Source organism: Crinia signifera, chromosome 4 (assembly GCF_055691185.1).
Source record: "Crinia signifera chromosome 4, ASM5569118v1, whole genome shotgun sequence".
Classification (NCBI taxonomy): Eukaryota; Metazoa; Chordata; class Amphibia; order Anura; family Myobatrachidae; genus Crinia; species Crinia signifera.
The window spans coordinates 296,465,841-296,485,869 of NC_139220.1; the positions used below are offsets into that span (position 1 = coordinate 296,465,841).

Below are 20,029 nucleotides of genomic sequence, written 5' to 3' on the forward strand. Positions count from 1 at the left end.
CCAGTGAGTCGACGTACCTTCATATTAAAGTTTTAGTCATGACAGTTTTTGATGGGTCTCTTCCTCATCAATGCTGCTAATTATCATGATCTATACCATGCACCTGAGAGGTGCCAGATCTCTAGACACCATTACTGTCACTATTAGCATCAGGGGCGAATTTAGGGGCCAGGCCGCCCCTAGGCACAACATTTTTGTGTCCCTCCCCCTTCCCCTATTTTAATGTAAATATACGTATATACATTGTTATTTATATATTTCATAAAAACTTTATTGTAGCCCACCTTAATATTTTTTTAAGCACCCTGGACTGCTCACTATACGGAGGATCCGGAGGGACGGAGACACTTATTAGTACAGTGATTAGCAGAGTGTCTCTGTAAAATCTCTCTCTGGCTCACACACTGTGACTGACTGAGCGCAGGGAGGATCTGCGTGCCGCTCAGCTCAGCTGCTGGATACACAGCAGCCAATAGACTGTGTGTGTGTAGAGTAGCCAATGGGCTACTCACAGCAGTGAGCCTGAGCCATTTCCTGACGCGCTGGGGGTCCGTCGGACCCAGCCACTAAGCGGTGATGTAATGTGCATGGCAGAGTGGGTGGGCAGTGGCAGGTGATGAGCGGCGCTGCCGCCGACATATAATAATTCATGTCTGCCGCGCTCGTCACTCGCCGCTGCCCACCCACTGTGCCATTTAACAGAATGTCAGCCTGCCTGTCGCCCTTAGTTGGTGCCGCCCTGAGGCCGGTGCCTCACGGGCCTAGGCACAAATCCGGCCCTGATTAGCATCTAGTTTTTCTTGGAGTTTAATGTCTGGTCACGCATCTGCTGTTCATCATCAGATCTTTGTTAGTGGTACCTAGTTAGTACTGTTTCACCTTGATGTCATCTGTCCCCCCACGGTCCTGGTTCCACATCCCTCGTGCCTTGTTACATACCTCCCAGCAGGGGCTGGCTGGCAACTTTTAGCCTAGGGGGCAAGTCCAGAGCACTGGCCCATACCACCACCCCACCGCTGCCCCCCCCCCAACTTTCTGGAAGACGGAATGCTTGTTGCGTGCAGGCGGCGCGCTGAAAAATTAGGCATGTGGCCTATCATAAGGGGCGTGACCTGTACCATGATTGTATTGTGTACCTGCAGATTGCACATTGTGATGCTAATTACACATTATGCCACAAACCTTGATGCCCATTACACCCCATACTGTGATGGCAAATACCCAATGCTCCCCACACCGTAATGCCCATTACGCCCCATACCATGATGCCCATTACACCACACAATGTGATGTCCACAGTGCCAGATTTGCCCCCACAGTGCCAGATATTCTGCCACAGTGCCAGATACACATATGCCCCCACAGTGCAAGATATTCCGCCACAGTGCCAAATACACATGCCCCCCACAGTGCCAGATATACATATGCCCCTATAGTGCCAGAGACACATACTGTATGCCCCCACAGTGCCAGATATGCCCCCACAGTGCCAGAGACACATATGCCCCTATAGTGCCAGAGACACATATGCCCCCACAGTACCAGATATTCCACCCACAGTGCCAGATACACATATGCCCCCACAGTGCCAGATATGCCCCCACAGTGCCAAATACACATATGCCCCACAGTGCCCGAATTTCCCACCAGCTACTCACCATTGTTGCTGTCTCTCCATCTGCTGCTGGGGGGAGGGGGGGCAGGGGAGAGCGCAGTACATGCCCCTCCTGCCCACCGGTGAGGCTACTACCGACACTCAGCCCTCCTGCGCTGGCTGCGGCTTCCAGAACACGGCCGCGGCTACAGGAAGATGGCCGCCGGCCTTCTGCACTGAGGACACGTGTTCTGGAAGCCACGGCCAGCGCAAGAGGGCTATAGGAGGTGGATCCAGCGCGGCCCGCAGCTGGTGACTGGGTAAGTGGCCCGGGGGGCACATGGCACCCTGCTCCCCGGCCCAGCCCGCCCCTGCCTCCCAGCCACATCTGGCACCCTGGTGGTTGTGGGAGGGTGTCAAATTCTGATTGGCATTGTCCATGTGGGAATCACTGGTGAACGTCCGCACCATGCAATAATCATTGCAAAGGAAAACTCTTGCATTAAGAGCTGCCCTTTGCAATGCACCCGACATTGTGGAAGAGGGTCCCCAGCGGCTCCCGTCCTCCCTTACCCAGCCGGCTGCAGAAGTGGAAGTACTGGGCTAGGGAGGAGGAGGTCACTGGTCCGAGCAGCACAGCAGGAGGTGAGGGGGCGTTGCACATCGTTGCGGTGGGGCGGGGTTGGGGCAAAGTGGCATGGGTTGCGGTAAGAAGCCCATAGGCTTCTATGGGGTATCCCCAGCTTTTGCTGGCAATAACCCCCTTCGCGGTAACCTGGCGATCGCGTTTTAGAGCATTTCAAAATGCGGTAAAAACCCTGATAACTGGGTTTTTAGCGCATTTTTGCATTAGTGCATCCCGGCCAGTGACAGAAATCCTTTCATAATAATAATAACAACAATGCTGTGATTTGTATTCCCCTGCTCTGTATTTCCCTACATTGGAGAAGCCAGACAGCTAGAAGAGTCCTGCTTTTGTTTGTAAAGAAAGGGCTTTATGGAATGAAGATTATGATCAACTTAGGGTCAGGGGTCACAGTTTCTATGGAGTGCTAACTAGAACAATGACAGAGTGTCAATGTATCTGATTAGAACTATTGTAAAATATTACCATTGGCATATAAATTTATTGATTAACCATGAACCTTTCATAGGTCTGAAGGCAATATCAGTGTGTCTGAGCTAAAGTGGATTAAGTGTTCAGCAGCCTCTATATAGACATCCAAGTGAAAAGTGGCATTAAAAAAAAACTGTTTTGGCTTTGGAATTACCGGCTTAGTGCTGGGACAGGCCATGCAGTAAAGAGATTCAGCACCTTTCACATTTGGGAAGGACCTGTGTACTCACCAGTCAGTTTGAGTGGAATAATATTATTTCTGAACAGCACACTCTCAAGGCCCCTACATGATGCCGGCTTGATCCCTTGGCAGCTCCCTGGGAGAGCTCACTAAAGGCCCATACACACTGGGCGACTTTGAGCTGAAAGCTGCTCAAAACACCAAGTTTGAGCGGCTTTCAGCTCAAAGCCGCCAAGTGTGTATGGCCCGCATCATTGCCAGGAAAGCCACTCATCTGCTGGTATTACCGGCAGATGAGCGGTTTTGGGGATGGCTTTGCATAGCGCTGCGCTATGCAAAGCCGTCTGCCCCCCACTAACAGCGCCGGGCAGGGGGAAAGCAACTTAGTGTGTATGCCAGGCCTGGCCAACCTGTGGCTCTCCAGATGTTGTCAAACTACAAATCCCATCATGCCTTGCCACAGTTTTGCTATAAGGGAGTGTTAAAACTGTGGCAAGGCATGCTGGGATTTGTAGTTTCACAACATCTGGAGAGCCACAGGTTGGCCTGTCCTAGTGTATGCATTGAGCGGCTTTCCCTCCAGCAATGACAGTGGTCATCGCTGTCCATACACGCTGGGCATAATCGCCCAGTGTGTGTGGACCCCAAGAATCGGCACTTGACGTGCTGCTATTTATCACATGTATGGGCATATTTTGGATATTTTTGTAGGTGCTTGTAGCATGATTTTAAGACAGATTGAATTTGGGGAACAAAAGAAAGTTCAAAGACAAAGATGACAACTAGGCAGCGAGCTTGTGATGTAGGGTCAATTGTCAAGTTCTCAACAGTGATAGAGAATTTGGGATCAAAATTTCATTTTTCCAAGAATGGGATTATTTAGCAAACCGGTTTATGTGATGCTTTTGCAATAAGGCAGCAGCAGTAGAAAAGATACATTGGAAAGGTATTATGGCTCCTCAGAGTCACCTGATCCTTAAAAAATTATAGAGAGAGAATGGACCCAGAAGAATGAATAGCTAGTATAATTGACTTCCCAACAAATTTACATTTACATTGGCTGGGTATATGGGAGTGATGACATCATTCTATGGAGACTTGCTTAAGAATTGTCAACAGAATTCATAGTGAAAGAGGTTAAGGGGAATCTTGTGAACTTTCATCAAAAGAATTCACCAGGACCAGAGACCAGCTTTATACAGGAGGAGTATCCTTTATCCAAGATGCTCAAAATGTTTGAATAACGGATTGTTCTGTATTTCAGAATATTTTTATATTTCAATGAGGTATGATGTCCCCAGTAGTGCTGGTACAGATGTCCCCAGTAGTGCCAGTTACACAGAGCCGGCCCTAGCCTAAATGAAGCCCTAGGCAAGATTTTGGCTGGTGCCCCCTAGCACCGCCCCTAGTTTCGCCTCTGACCCTGCTCTTGACCCCTTTCCCAGCACCATAAACCCTCATCATAGCAGTCATCATTTTGGTGCTCCTACCTGCAATATTTTAAATAGAAACAGTGCACACACATTCGGTGCGCAGCCCAAACAGGGGTGTGTTCTTGCTGGGAAGGGGCATGGCCACACAATAGTACCCCCAATTCCCATTGAAGAAGTCCTCTAAAAAGACCCTCGAGTCAATGCAAAGATAGTGTGTATTTTATTTTACTTTATCAACATTAAGCCACACAATAGTGCAACTTTATTCACAATATATCATGCGATAGTGTCCCTTATTCACGTTACATCACACAGTAGTACCACTTTACCTTATGTACATTACTCCTCACATTATACCCTTAGAAAAAAATCCTGAGAAAATATTGTATTTTAAGCACCTCCATGGCCACACTGCAACCCAGCACAAAGCAGTGTGTGCTGGGCAGAAAAGAAGAGCTGCTGCTGTCACTTAAGGGGAGGGAGCCCGGGTCCCCCACTGGGCCCTTCCATCAGACTTTGGCCTGGGTAATTTGTACCCCCTACCCCTTTCTCTCGGCACCCCTGATAATACCACACAGTAATGCCCCTTACACATAACACACATTATTAATGTCCTTATAACAGTGGTTCCCAAACTGTGTGCCGTGGCTCCCTGGGGTGCCTCGGGACACTTGCAGGGGTGCCTTGGGTTGGTCGTCCAGGACCAATTCAAATTATTTATGATCAATTATTTCTGGACAAAACCAGTGCTGGTGGCTACCAATCATAAAATGTGTACAATCAGAACCAAATCCTGCCCTTTACCACATAACTGAACCTAAGAAGCACATATAAACACAATCTACTTAATTTTATATATATTTTTTGGGGCCTAGGGGTGCCTTGGACAAATTCTGATACTCTAGGGTGCCGTGATTAGAAAAAGATTGGGAACCCCTGCCTTATAACCATAATGCCCCTTACACATTATGCCAACCTTTATTAATGCCCTTCATACACATAATGACACACATAATTCTCCTTACACATATGTTGCACATTATTAATGCCCTTATACACATGACACACACAATGCCCATTACACATATGTCGCACATTATTAATGCATTTATACATGACACACATAATGCCCCTTACACATATGCCAAACACTATTGCACAACCAACCCACCCGCAGACAGCACTCGCACAGCCGCTAACACTGTGACCTCTGCCTCTGCTTGGATACAGATGTTTCCTCATACATCTTGCCTCAATAGGCTATGCAGCTCCTGGCCAGTTCTGCTAACGTCGGGTGCCTTATTTGCTGAAATTTCATCTTAATTGCATTGTTATGACCAGGACACACAAGGAGCTTCCGATGATTAAAATGATATCCGGCATGCCTATATTTTGTGTGCGACTGTGGCTGTACATGCATACGGAATTCTATGTTACAGTGATTTCCATGAATACACTATTTCATATGCAGATACAGCCTCACACACACAGAATATAGGCATGCTGCATATTATTTTAATCAGCAGAAGCTGCTGATGCCCCTAGGCATTCCAAATGCCCTAGGCAATTGCCTAGTTTGCCTATGCCTAAGGCCGGCTCTGCAGTTACATATCATGTCCCCAGTAGTTCCAGTTACATATCATGCCCTCAGCAGTGCTGTTACATATGTCCCCAGTAGTGCTGTTACAGATGTTCCCAGTAGTGCCATTTACATATCATGTCCCCAGTAGTGCTGTTTCAGATGTCCCCAGTAGTGCCAGTTACATAGCATGTCCCCAGTAGTGTTGTTAGAGATGTCCCCAGTAGTGCCAGTTACATATCATGTCCCCAGTAGTGCTGTTACAGATGTCCCCAGTAGTGCTTTTAATTTTTTTTTGTCATTTGTATGGTTTTCTGAATAATCTGGATGATGGATATTTGGATAAGGGATACTCAACCTATATAGTAACAAGAAAGAATACTGACAATTCCTTTGCGCAGACCAAGTTCTCTTTTCCTGTTATTTTTCTCAATTTAACCCAAAAGAGAAAGAAAAAGAGAACATAATAGTTTAGTACACGTTATCACATTGATAAAACACTATTTCCACGGTTTTAAATTTGACTGGACTCGTACCCTTCAAGGTGGTCTACTTTTTAGGGTAGACAGTTAGCGCATCCTCAGAGGGCGGTAACGTCACCGTAAAGGCTTGAACTGCTGTGGAGCAGTTATCTCAAGAAAATTATGTTCGAGAGATAAAAACTCCTTGGATGTGGAAGTATGTGGTTGACCTAGACCAAAGCCTTTCATAGAATACACCATGATTATCTGTGGGCAACTTTGTCAAAGTATTTTATTCTGGGGCAATATGTTGATTAGCTAAAAACTGTTAGCAAAGTAACCTGAGCGCAGCTGACACTCCGGTTCGGGTTTTTGCTGTTGCAGTGGTGACAGGCAGTCTGTTCACAGCAGGGAATCTGGCACTGGTTTTGTGCTCACAGTCTGTGATGTCTGACTGGGGTGTGTCAGCACCTGCTATATAAACCTTCCTCTCAGGCTAGGCAGGTGCTGCAGAATCCTAGTCAGATAGCCAGTCAGCTTTGTCCTGTGCCTAGTTAGTTTCTAGCAATTGTATTGTATGTTGATTACAGTAATATAGGTCTTGGAGTTTGCGTCTTTGCGCCTTGATCCAGACCTAGCCGTAATCAGGAGTTCTGACTGTAACTGCTGGGTCCCTATACCACCTTGTGGATCCAGCTAGGTTGCTGTTACACTCTCTCATTTCCTGTGTTACCTCTCTCACTGTGCAGCACTCACTGGTGTCAGCTTGGTGGCAGCTAGCTGAACCTGTGTGCTGCAGGTGAGCTCAGGTCCAGATATCTTACCCTTTCCCTCAGTGCAGAGCCCACGGGTGTCAGCTTGGTGGCAGCTAGCTGAACCCATGTACTGCAAGCGAGGGGTATGGGTTTAGGATATTTTCCTATGGTCTTCATCATCTCTGACCTAGGAATCTATAGGCCTCCCTCTGTAGTACCCTGTTGGGACTGGGGTTGCCTATAGCAACAAGTACATTCATCTGTCGAAGCATTACACCAAGCTCCACTATAGGTATCTCTCCTGTTATCTCTGATACTGGGAGACACTCTATCCGTTGAGCTCTCATCCTCCCAGCCCCTACCTGTGCCTGTGAGTTCCCCCAGTATCTTCTCTGTGTATTGCATGTATGATCTCAGTCTGTTTTAGTGTTAGTACGTGTTCACTACTGATGTTTGCACTGTTCCTATGTCTCTGTGAGTCTGCCTAGCACTGCCCCTGTGTCTCCGTCCGTGGTCCTCTCCACGGTATCTAGTTTGTGCACTCCCAGGTGCATTCATACTGCCAAGTGGCATAACAAAAACTTTGTATATGTAGGTGAAGGGCATTCATCAGATTAGTTGCTGAAAGGATGATACTTTTTAAGTTAAGGCGGGGTGAGACAGGGTTGTTCTTCGAGTCCACTCTTGTATGTCTTGGCCATTGACCCATTTTTGAGGTCACAGCAAGTCTGCCTCTAATTGTAGTCCCATATTATAATTATGTGGCCATAGTGAGCTTCAGGTTGTCATGAATCGGGGTCTTAGAAACACTTTCCTACCTCTTAAGTGTCTCTCCAGGCTCGCTCTGCACTGTAGACCCAGGAGGGTGAATCCAGATACACATTCTGCTGACAATCCGGTGTCTGGACAGCGCGTCAGTGTTGCATACTTTGACTCTGCTATGGCCTCCTCAACCCATGACACTCAGCTCTATCCTCCGCCATTACTGCAGGCCGCAGCCACCCTGCATACAAACCAAAGTTCCCTCCATTCCATGGTATGGGAGTGGTCATCTTGGATTCAGTAACATGATCACTTCCAGCCAATTACAGACTTCCTGTTACTGACATCATCAACTACTAGCCAATCGCCATGCAGCCCTCCCTGTATCTATAGTGGGCTGAGCCCTGGGAAATCGCTAGTACAGTACAATCCCAGAGTTGCATATCTCAGTACTTGTGTATTTTCACAGTGCCCGATATATCGGATGCGATATCAGCCGATATATCGAAGTGATCCATCGATGACCATAATCGATAGTCAACCATCGATAGTTGCAATCATTAGTCAACCATTGCTCATCAACATCTATAGTCATAATCGACTGTCACCATCGATAGTCAACCATCATCTGTCACAATCTACTGACACCATTGATAGTCAACCATCGATCGTCAACATCGATCAACACAATAGACTGCCACCATCGATAGTCAACCACCGACTGTCTCAATTGACTGTCACCATCGACAGGCAACATAGTTATTCACCATCGATAGGCAACAATCGATAGTCAACCATCGATAGTCAATATCGTTAGTCACAATCTACTGTCACCATCGATAGTGAAGATATGCTGTGTACACACTTTGAGATTTAACATTAGATTTTGACTATATAGTCAAAATCGTATGCAGATTACCTTGCGCTCCTGATGCGCTGCCGTGACAGCACAAATCGAAAACCCAGATAGACAGGGCAGCAATAACTATATAGTGCAAATCTAATGCAGATTGTATGAATTGTATGTAAATATTACAGTTAGCAAAGATTGTATAGCACTCAAATCTCAATAGTCGAATAGCAAGGGAATCTCACTGTGTGTCAACCATCGATTGTCTACATTGACTGTCATCACCTAATTGCTCTAACTATTGATTGCAAACATGGGTCCATACCATCAACCATGAGCTTCACAGACTTCGCTCCCTAGGGTCACACCCTAACATCGTCCACTAGCATCGATTTCATCGATACCTGCTATTGTTTGCTTCAACTGATTTTAAAGTTATTGCTTTCCATCTATAGTGTTCATTCTAGCACCCGCCATATTTGAAAACCCATGCAGTTCCTCTTCCCTGCCTGGGGTGTTGCTGTTCTGTAATGCTTCTAGCACAGTGTGGTCTGTATATCAGCACTGATATGCGAACCAGACCTGTGCTAGAAACTTCACAGCAGACAGCGACACCCCAGGCAGTGAGGAGGAACAACATGGGTTTTCAAAGATAGCGGGGGACCCGATTTGCGGGACCCTCCCGGCCATTCCGGGAGGGTAGGCAAGTATGCAGTGATGACCTTCAGCTCCTGCTGATTCCTAATCCTACCGGTTCTATTCCCGCCAGTGGCGGGCTGGGCAGGGTGCCAGCTGCCCCCCAGGCTAGTGAAATGTCACTGTTTGGGCCCGGGGCTGCGCTGTGCTTATACATACCAGTGACTGGGAGGTATTATTACAGCATGTGTTCCTGACCGCTCTGAGGGCCTTATTTTGGTTCATTCTTTCTGACAAAATCCTTCTTAGATGGACAAAACCATGTGCACTGCAGGGGGGCAGATGTAACATGTGCAGAGAGAATTAGATTTGGGTGAGTTATTTTGTTTCTGTGCAGGGAAAATACTGACTGCTTTATTTTTACACTGCAATATAGATCTCACTTTGAAGTAAAACCCCACCCAAATCTAATTCTCTCTGCACAAGTAACACCTGCCCCACCTGCAGTGCACATGGTTTTGCCCATCTAAGAAGGATTTTGTCAGAAAGAATGAACCAAAATAAGGCCCTGACAGCCGCTTAGGGCTGGAGCAGTCGGGTCACAGACACAGCACACTCGCAGCCAAGCCTCCAAGTCAGAGCCTACACAGCAGCTGCAGGTCAGACTCCAGTCCGGGATGATTGTTGTTGTGGCCAGCCAGCCCTTTCCCTGGGACCAGCCACCAATGAGCTGAGCTCTCGTGCAGGCTGGCCCCTCCCCGTCCTGTGTCACGACCTCCTCCACTTCACTCCTCCCGGGCAGCTTCAAATCTTCTCCACCCACTACAGGAGCTGCTGGGCTGGCCTGGGTGAGTGCTTTGGTGATAAGAGGAGACATGAGTGGGGATATCCCATAATGGTTATGTTATAAATAATGTGTCAGTGCTGGGGGTGGGGTGAAGTGGATTAATGTCTGTGTAAAAATCTATGTGTAACTTGCATACTGTACATATGTGGGTAGGTTCTGTTGTTTTCTGTATTAAATGTGTGTGTGGAAAAATACATGGTCATTGATCCTTGTTCTGTGTGTGTGTGTGTGTGTGTGTGTGTGTGGGGGGGGGGTGCTGTTTCCTTGTTTAGTGTGTGTGTGTGTGGATTATGGACCTTATTCTGGTTGACTCGCAAGGCGAATTTCGCAGCCTTGCAAGTCCCCAAGATACCACCCACACGGCTGACCCCCCCCCCCTTTGCACGCCGCGATCCCCCGCAGTGCTACAAATGGATGATTCGCATAAACATCCATTCGCAGTCATTCAATAGTCGGCTATCATCTAATGATTTTTCCAGCGCTCGCAGATTTGAGACAATGTGGTGTCTCAGATCTCCAAGCGCCCTGTGTGGGAAACGGGCGGGCAGCAGACATCAGCTGCCCACCCCCGCAACTGTGTCATCTGTCCATTACCATGGGAACGCCCATGAAACGCTGGGAGTCCCCATGGGCTATGCAGTTCGCCATGCCCGCCCTCACCGCGCATATGCAAAAAAAATCGGTCCCCCGTGGGAATGCGCAGGGGACCAATTACATCAGAATAACCCCCTATGTGTGTGGGTACGAGAGTGGAAAAATAGATCTGTGTTGCATGCTTTAAAAAAGGAGAATAGCACTAGTGAGCTCTGTATATAAATAAGAATTCATTTATTGGAACAATAGCACCTTCTGAAGAAACCACAGATACACCTGTGGCGGAGAAAAGCCATCACCAGCGTGGCGAGCCCGCAAGGGGCATAGTTGCGCCTGCCATGCTGTCTGGGTCCGGCCAGTCAGGATCCCGATGTCAGGCTAATGCCTGTCGGGATCCCGACTGTCGGACCCCTGTGCCACACCCGTTTGTGACAGAGGCAGCATTCTAAGTGTAATCCTGTCAAAACAACCAACATTGTGAATCTCATTTTCCATTTCATGCGCTGATAGAAAAAGCAGGGCTACTTGCTTGTATGTGCCCCCCAGGCTGAAAGTTGCCAGCCAGCCCCTGATTCCCGCCATAGACTATGGTAAAGACTCAGTGGCGTAACTATAGCTCCGCAGCCCCCGCGGTGGTGAGCGCCGGGGGTCTGCGGGGCTATAGTTACCCACTGCTGAATGAAAACTGACACTTAGGAAATGGCTGCCCCCATACTGCAGACAGTTGCAGAGCTGGAAAAATCATTCGATGGTGAGGGAGTTGCGAATTTTGCAGCTGGCAGCCGATCAACTATCCATACGCAAGACATTTGCAGACTTGCACAGGACAGGAAGGCGACTATCGGATCGCAGTCCTCTGCAAAATCGCCCATCAGTGATCAGGTGCTAATGAGCACAGTAAAGAGATGTACCACACAAAGAGGAAAGAGGGCTGTTGAAAAAGTTGAAGCCAAGTGTTTTCCTTGACTCCTTCTGGGTAATTTACTAAGATGGGAGTTCCATTTTACATGGGATGTTGCTATGGGCATTCAAATTGTATATATTATCTTCTAGAAGGTGTTCTAGAGTGTTTTTTCACCCCCTCTAAACATTTTGGGGGTGTGGCCTAATCACGTGAGGTGGCCACACCTCTGCTATTAGGCCACGCCCCAGTATTTTACCGGGGCCCGGCATACCTCTCGGCAGCCCTGTGTGCATGTGCACAGAGTCTATTCCTGCAGCCAGCGGGGCTGGGGGCATAGCCAGCAGAGCACGGAGCTACTTGGCATGCCCCCACAGTGACAAAAATTCCCACTAGGCCAAGCCCCCAAATTTTTCACATGTGCCTACGGCCTCATTGGGACAATCAGAAGTTGGGAGGTATGCAATATTACGTCACTTTTTGGGGGCGTACCCAAAAATTGCTCCAAAAGCCCTTTAATACATTCTGGTGATACTAAAATAATAGGAAAGGGGTGTAAAAACACCCCATTTCACATTACTTTAGTAAAAATAAAGTAACTACATGGGCATCTAATAATACATTTTGGAATGTTGGATTCGTATGTTGGTTATTTGTGGGTTATTTGTATCAGGAATTGGATATTGCAGGCATGTCCAAACTATGGCCATCCAAGCATGGTATATTGCCTTTTGGATGTGAGGGGATGCAGTTACAATCCCGGCGGTCGGGATCCCGGCGTTCAGAATCCCGACGCCGGAATCCCGACCGCCGAAATGCTGACACATTCTCTCTCCGTGGGTGTCCACGACACCCCTGGAGGGAGAATAAATTAGTGTGCCAAGCGCAGCGAGCCCGCAAGGGGGGGGCGATCCACGTCCCCCCCCCTTGTCGGCATTTCGGCTGTCGGGATTCCGGCGTCGGGATTCTGAACGCCGGGATCCCGACCGCCGGGATTCAATGCTGAATTCGATGTGAGCTGTGAGTAGTTGACCGCAGAGCAGTCTCCCAGCAGAGGTTATTTGACAGCTTGGTAGTCAGTGCATGGTAACATGTTTGTCAGAGGTCATTTTACATTTTGAAGCCTTTCAAATGGAAATAATCTTATGGTTTATAATCAAGAGGAAACAATGCAACATTACATGAGTAATGATTAGCCATGAGCTATATTTAAGGGCCATAAATGTTATTTTTTTGTCATAACTAAGGTGCATAAAGTATTTAGAGGTGAAGAAAAATGAAAGTTTATCAGGAAATCCGAAGAATTTTTATTTGAAGGATCGGATAATATTTCATACATATATTTCCTCAACAGCCATGTACTCTTCAACTAAAGGTATTTATCTTTTTTTTTTTTTTTTACCAGAAACTGATTTGACATTATTATTGTCAGTTTAAAAATATAAACCAATTTGTAAAAATGTGGATATTTCCTATATTGTATTTATGCTTTATCATGGAATTGTATGAAAGATGCCCTGTATTGCAACTTGAGTTATAGGTGAAATGTGTTAAACAGAGAGCATATGATGTGGAAGGGGGTGTGTATTGTTTTGTTTGATTAAAAAGCGGTTACAGAGTAAGATGTACATTGATAGTGTGGAGGGTACAGTGACTTTTTTGGGTGTGTGTGTGGGGGGGGTGTGTGCGTGTTGTTTAGGTGTGTGTGTGTGTGTGTGCAATAGTATAGTAGGGTGTTTTTGAGTCAGCGGCTCCCCACTGGCGGAGGTCACGACACAAGAAAACAGGAGGCTGGGTAGTGATAGGGGTGTGTGGGCATAAGGGGGACTAAAGAGGAGGGTGGGGGACACTGCAGCTTCTGCCAGTGGGTGAGGGTCCAGCGTGGCAGCACAGGAGTACAGGGCGGTGGCCCTGAGTCAGTGTCTCTTCCTACTGGGTGGGAGTTAGGGTGCATGAGAGCAGGAGGCTGGGCTTTAAGGCATGATAGCGGTATGTGGGCAACACAGCGTCAGCGACTCCCCAGTGGTGGAAGTTACGGTTCAGGAAAGCAGGAAGCTGGTAGTGATAGGGTTGTGTGGGCATACAGGGGACTAAAGAGGAGGGTGGGGGACACTGTGCAGCTTCTGCCAGTGGGTGAGGGTCAAGCGTGGCAGCACAGGACGGTGCCCCTGAGTCAGTGTCTCCTCCTACTGGGTGGGAGTTAGGGTGCATGAGAGCAGGAGGCTGGGTGGTAAAGCATGATAGGGGAATGTGGGCAACACAGGATGAGCGGGTCCCTACTGGCGGATGTTACAGGGCAGAGAACAGGAGGCAGGGCAGTGATAGAAGTATGTGGGCATGAGGGGTAGTAAAGGTTTTGGCTGTTGCTGAGTAGGGATAGGCATTGGTGCAGATGCCATCAATGGTTGGCATTGATGGCGATTTGCACCCTGCCATCGATAGTAGTAACATATTACTTGGATAACCATCGATTGTTGTAGCTATCGATGGTCATCCATTATATCTGACTGAATAGGCCGTGGGTCAATCAGAACTTGGTGGCGGGACTTCCGGGTGTGGGTGGCGGAGCTATGCTCTGTGTCCCGGCTCCTTAAAAAATTTTGAAACTTGATCGGTTCTCCTTTGCCATTGATGTAAGGAAATCATCTGGTCCTCCCACATCGATGGCAAAAGTACTCAACATCGGCCATAAACCATCGATTATTTGAAATCATTGATGGGCAGCCCTAGAACTGGAGGAGGGTGGGGACAGTATGCAGCTCCCGGCAGTGGGTGAGCGTCTCCTCCCACTGGGAGGGAGTGAGGGTGCATGAGAGCAGGAGGCTGTATAATAGTGGTATGTGGGCAAGACATTGATAAAAGTTGTGGTGCTGGTGCAGAGGACCGTGGGGTCACTTCTGGCAGTGTAGGAACCTGCAGCGCGGCAGCCAGGGCCGGATTTCCCACCTAGGGGCGGCACCTGCTTGTGGCGATACAGGATCCTCCATTGTCACGGGGGTACGTGAAATGCAAAAGCGGGGTCGCGGGGGTCCGCTGGGGGGTGAATTGCCGGAAGGGGGTCAGGGGGGTCTGCAAATTGCTGGAGGGGTGCGGGGATCCGCGATTAGCGGGAGGGGGCGGGGGTCCGCAAATCATGGGAGGGGGTGCGGGGGGGGGGGGCTTGAATAGCGGGAAGGGGGTCCACAAATTGCGGGAGGGGGTTGTCGGGGTCAGTGAATTGCGGGAGGGGGGGGGGTTGTGGAGGTCCGTGAATCGCGGGAGGGGTGCGGGGGGGTGCCGTGAATGAAGGGAGGGGGGGGGGCGCATGGGGGGTGGCGCGGGGGTTCGTGAATTGCTGGAGGGGGCATGAATCGCGGGAGGGGGGGTCATGGGGGGCTGCGAATCACAGGGGGGGGTGCGGGGGTGCCGTGAATTGCGTGAGGGGGGGCATGCTTCGCGGGGAGGGGGTCTGCAAATTGCGGGAGGGGGCACTGGAGTGTGAATTGCGGGGGGTCCGCGAATCGTGGGAGGGGGGCGCGGGAGGTGCCGAGGGGGCCCGAAAAATCGTGGGAGGGGGGGTTCGCAGGAGTCCCACGAATTGCGGGAGGGGGTGGTCACGGGAGTCCCGCGAATTGCAGGAGGGTGTGGTCGCTGGGGTCCTGTGAATTGCGGGAGGGGGGGGGTCGCGGGGGTCCCGCAAATCGCGGGAGGGGGGTCGCGGGGGTCCGGGGGGGGGGGGGGGTGTGCTGGCAGAGGGGGGGGGGGGGTGCAGGAGTAATGGTGGATGGTGGGCGTGTACTGTAGCCCTGGCTGGGCAGGGGGGAGGTGATGTCAAGGGGGTGGAACGTTATGCACATGAAAACGTTATACACATAAAACACTGGTCTTTTCCCTATGGGGGGGGGGGGCGGTTTTGGTGTATCCCGCTGCGGGAACGTTAGCTACACAGGGGACGAGTGACAGATCTGGCTAAATATATAAGAGATTAATCCATATACCCTCTCCCTATATCTCCTCTTATTACCCATATACCCTCTCCCTATATCTCCTCCTATTACCCCATATACCCTCTCCCTATATCTCCTCCTATTACCCCATATACCCTCTCCCTATATCTCCTCCTATTACTCCCATATACCCTCTCCCTATATCTCATCCTATTACCCCATATACCCTCTCCCTATATATCCTCCTATTACCCCATATACCCTCTCCCTATATATCCTCCTATTACCCCATATACCCTCTCCCTATATCTCCTCCTATTACCCCATATACCCTCTCCCTATATCTCCTCCTATTACCCCATATACCCTCTCCCTATATCTCCTCCTATTACCCCATATACCCTCTCCCTATATCTCCTCCTATTACCCCATATACCCTCCCCTATATCTCCTATAACCCCATATACCCTCTCCATATATCTCCTCCTATTACCCCATATACCCTCTCACTATATCTCATCCTATTACCCCATATACCCTCTCCCTATATCTCCTCCTATTACCCCATATACCCACTTCATATATCTCATCCTATTACCCCATATACCCTCTCCCTATATCTCCTATAACCCCATATACCCTCTCCATATATCTCCTCCTATTACCCCATATACCTCTCACTATATCTCATCCTATTACCCCATATACCCTCTCCCTATATCTCCTCTATTACCCCATATACCCACTTCATATATCTCATCCTATTACCCCATATACCCTCTCCCTATATCTCCTATTACCCTATATACCCTCTCCCTATATCTCCTCCTATTACCCTATATACCATCTACCTATATCTCCTCCTTTACCCTGTATACTCTCTCCCTATAGCTCCTCCTAAGACCCCGTATAACCCCTCCCTATACCTCCTCCTATTACCCCATATACCCTCTCCCTATATCTACTCCTATTACCCCATATACCCTCTCCCTATATCTCCTCCTTTTACTCCCATATACCCTCTCCCTATATCTCCTCCTATTACCCCATATATCCTCTCCCTATATCTCCTCCTATTACCCCATATACCCTCTCCCTATATCTCCCCCTATTACTCCATATACCCTCTCCCAATATCTCCTCCTATTACCCCATATACCCTCTCCCTATATCTCCTCCTATTACCCCATATACCCTCTCCCTATACCTCCTCCTATTACCCCATATACCCTCTCCCTATATCTCCTCCTATTAACCCATATACCCTCTCCCTATATCTCCTCCTATTAACCCATATACCCTCTCCCTATATCTCCTCCAATTACCCCATATACCCTCTCCCATATCTCCTCCTATTACCCCATATACCCTCTCCCTATATCTCCTCCTATTACCCCATATCCCTCTCCCTATATCTCCTCCTATACCCCATATACCCATTACCTATATCTCCTCCTATTACCCCATATACCCTCTCCCTATATCTCCTCCTATTACCCCATATACCCTCTCCCTATATCTCCTATAACCCCATATACCCTCTCCAATATCTCCTCCTATTACCCCATATACCCTCTCCTATATCTCCTCCTATTACCCCATATACCCTCCCCCTATATCTCCTCCTATTACCCCATATACCCTCTCACTATATCTCATCCTATTACCCCCATATACCCTCTCCCTATATCTCCTCCTATTACCCCATAAACCCACTTCATATATCTCATCCTATTACCCCATATACCCTCTCCCTATATCTCCTATTACCCTATATACCCTCTCCCTATATCTCCTCCTATTACCCTATATACCATCTCCCTATATCTCCTCCTATTACCCCGTATCCTCTCTCCCTATAGCTCCTCCTAATACCCCGTATAACCCCTCCCTATACCTCCTCCTATTACCCCATATACCCTCTCCCTATATCTCCTCCTATTACCCCATATACCCTCTCCCTATATCTCCTCCTATTACTCCATATACCCTCTCCCTATATCTCCTCCTATTACCCCATATACCCTCTCCCTATATCTCCTCCTATTACCCCATATACCCTCTCCCAATATCTCCTCCTATTACCCCATATACCCTCTCCCTATATCTCCTCCTATTACCCCATATACCCTCTCCCTATATCTCCTCCTATTACCCCATATACCCTCTCCCTATATCTCCTCCTATTACCCCATATACCCTCTCCCTATATCTCCTCCTATTACCCCATATACCCTCTCCCTATATCTCCTCCTATTACCCCATATACCCTCTCCCTATATCTCCTCCTATTACCCCATATACCCTCTCCCTATATCTACTCCTATTACCCCATATACCCTCTCCCTATATCTCCTCCTATTACCCCATATACCCTCTCCCTATATCTCCTCCTATTACCCCATATACATCTCCCTATATCTCCTCCTATTACCCCATATACCCTCTCCCTATATCTCCTCCTATTACCCCATATACCCATTACCTATATCTCCTCCTATTACCCCATATACCCTCTCCCTATATCTCCTGCTATTACCCCATATACCCTCTCCCTATACCTCCTCCTATTACCCCATATACCCTCTCCCTATATCTCCTCCTATTACCCCATATACCCTCTCCCTATATCTCCTACTATTACCCCATATACCCTCTCCCTATATCTCCTCCTATTACCCCATATACCCTCTCCCTATATCTCCTCCTATTACCCCATATACCCATTACCTATATCTCCTCCTATTACCCCATATACCCTCTCCCTATATCTCCTCCTATTACCCCATATACCCTCTCCCTATATCTCCTCCTATTACCCCATATACCCTCTCCCTATATCTCCTCCTATTACCCCATATACCCTCTCCCTATATCTCCTCCTATTACCCCATATACCCTCTCCCTATATCTCCTCCTATTACCAGTGCTGAATTTCCCCTTAGGGATGTACCTAGGGGCAGCATGTGTAAGGTGTGCACTTATTTATTTACAGTTGCTTATATAGCGCAGCAGATTCCGTTGCTCTTTACAATAGGAAACAACAGTGATTAAACAAACTGGGTAAAAATAAACCGACATAGAGGTAGGAGGGCCCTGCTCGCAAGCTTACAATGTATAGCGCACCTGGATGCTTGTGTTGGCACTATCAGCCCGATACGTACCATCAACTGCAAAATATTGGCGTGTAAACGGGTAGCCCCCGCACACACTGTTCCTGTACGCTGTCCTACCATATAAATAGTTAATTAAGTACATAATTAAAATAACAAAAGTCATAGCTTGGGGCTTTGTCTAATCATAGTAAATTGACTACCGTCAAACAAGGGCTTAAAACCAATCAATGAAAATAACAAAATTAGGCAAATGAAGGGGGGTGGGGGGAGGTTTGGGGCATTGCTGTGCCAAGGGGTCCCCTCTCCTGTATATTTGGCCCTGCCCATTACTCCATATACCCTCTCCCTATAGCTCCTCCTATTACAGTATATCAGTGACTATAGCCCCATGTAACCCCTTTCTATAACTCCTCCTATCGCTGAGTATGTTCCCTTCTTATAACCATTCGCTCATATCACCTCCTCTGATCACATCTCAGACCCCTCTCCGAGCAATGAATGGATTTTAATAAGATATACCCCTTACACACCTCCTCATTGCTGTCAGCGACCACTGCTGCTACTGTCTCTCCCCTATAAGGAGATGCCACACGCACTCACCACAGATAACAGGCAGTCAACAAAGGATTCCCTGTCAGTTGGCTTTCTCCAGGAGACAGACACTGTCACAGATGCAGCCTGTATACTGACATCTACCCAGCAAGGTAGGACCTTCTGCTTTCCTTAATTGCCCAGCTCTACAGACAAAGGCAGCACATTTGGGAGCCTTGTGCCTACAGGAGTGAGATGCATGAGGAATAGAGCAGCGTGCTAGCAGCGGTGTACTACGATGTGTATGTATCCAGAGAGCACCCTGCCGCAGCGAATCTCTTCCCTTCTCCTACTCTTATCTGCATCCAGACCTGTTTACCACAGGCGAACCCCACAGTTATTCCATTGCACTTGGAGGCTTAGCCAGAAGTTCCTGAATGTGTTTGTGAAGAACCTGTCATTTCCATACATCCCCCTCAGGTCTTTACATTGTTCTATGCCCGTGTAGAAAGGATGATCACACTGCACCATTTATACAGTGCCTGCTAGTCCTATGCTGCAGAACTGACAATCTATTGCACAGGTGTTTGTGGCCTGACATCATTTACCGTGTCACAATACAGGTCTACGGGGTTACCTGTGGGATATAGGGCACTGTGGTACAACAATACATTCAAATATACACCTGTGTGTTAATTATACTTACTGTATAATGGGCCCAAACCAGTAATGGCTAACCTTGCCAC

The 20,029-nt window shown here is 48.1% G+C and overlaps 1 protein-coding gene across 4 annotated transcripts in view; it reads left to right on the forward strand.

The window, feature by feature from the left end:
* Positions 1–10,173: 10,173 nt before the first annotated feature.
* PDE4A (phosphodiesterase 4A) overlaps positions 10,174–20,029 on the forward strand; it is a 584,907-nt gene continuing 575,051 nt past the window's right edge. For 2 of the 4 annotated variants that reach the window (XM_083185100.1, XM_083185103.1), the window contains exon 1: positions 19,217–19,456. The gene's annotated coding sequence lies outside the window, so the exon portion shown is untranslated. Of the gene's footprint in view, positions 10,217–12,957; positions 13,086–19,216; positions 19,457–20,029 lie in introns of those variants that run through there. The other 2 variants (XM_083185101.1, XM_083185108.1) reach the window with 2 other exon arrangements.